A 1,067-nucleotide genomic window follows, 5' to 3' on the forward strand; every position below is an offset into this window, starting at 1 on the left:
ATTGTTACTTCTAATTTTTTTTTTCTTTTTTCTATATACATTCACAAAATCAGTGGTGCAAGAATTTGGAGGATATTTTTACCATATCTGGACTTACTACATATTTAAAGCATACTCCATACTGATACTTCTTACAATAAATTAACATCACATTTTGATTTTTATTTGCTACACAAAAAAACAAATGCTAAAATAATCCAAAGTCATCATACTCTTTATTTCATTTTATATCTCTATATCTTATGCTACTTTATTATTTTTCGAGACACATATATATATATATTTCAAATTTATAGAAAACAAAAGATGAAGACAGGTAAAGAAACAACAAGCAGGTGTATTAAACGCTCGGGAAGAATGGAAAAGTCTTTGACATTTTGGATCTAGGCTCTTCAACAGAAAGGATTGAGAGAGAAAAAATGTGTAGGGATTAAAGGTCCAATCATTTAATCATTCAATGTCCACTTTTCTGTGCTTGCATCCATCAGATGGAGATTTTGATTTTTTTTTTATTGAAGCAGATTTTCCAAAACCAGATGTCCTTCTCATTACCAATCTTCATCTGTTTCTAAGCAAGGTAATATTTCCCTGTAACCAGATATCTTCTCACAGAATATTGGAAATGTGTGCGTATGTATGTGTGTATACACACACACACAAGCTTCTTTCAGCTTCAAATCCACTCACATGCTGGAAAAGCCTTTGACAGAGACTCTCACTCTATATCTGGTTGTTTCTAGACAAGTCTTGAACAGACAAATGGCTTGTTAGAGCTGTGCAAGCCATGTTGAAGGGTGCTGTCAGTAAAGTCAGCCATGAGTACAACTATGAAGGGCTCAATTCTCAATCCTCCAGGCTGTAAGAGAGGAATTTAAGATTGGCTGCCTGCGGGAACTACTATATGATGATGACCTCATTCTTTTAGCAAAGTCTGAAGCAGAATTGGAATAGAAATTCCAGATATAGAAGCAAAACCTAGAATCAAAGTTAACCTAGCAAAGACCAAAGTTGTAGTTAGCAAGAAAGCGGTAAAACTCTCTTTCTACCAGGTAAATGACACTGCTCAA

This window comes from Octopus bimaculoides, chromosome 16 (genome assembly GCF_001194135.2).
Source record: "Octopus bimaculoides isolate UCB-OBI-ISO-001 chromosome 16, ASM119413v2, whole genome shotgun sequence".
Taxonomy (NCBI): Eukaryota; Metazoa; Mollusca; class Cephalopoda; order Octopoda; family Octopodidae; genus Octopus; species Octopus bimaculoides.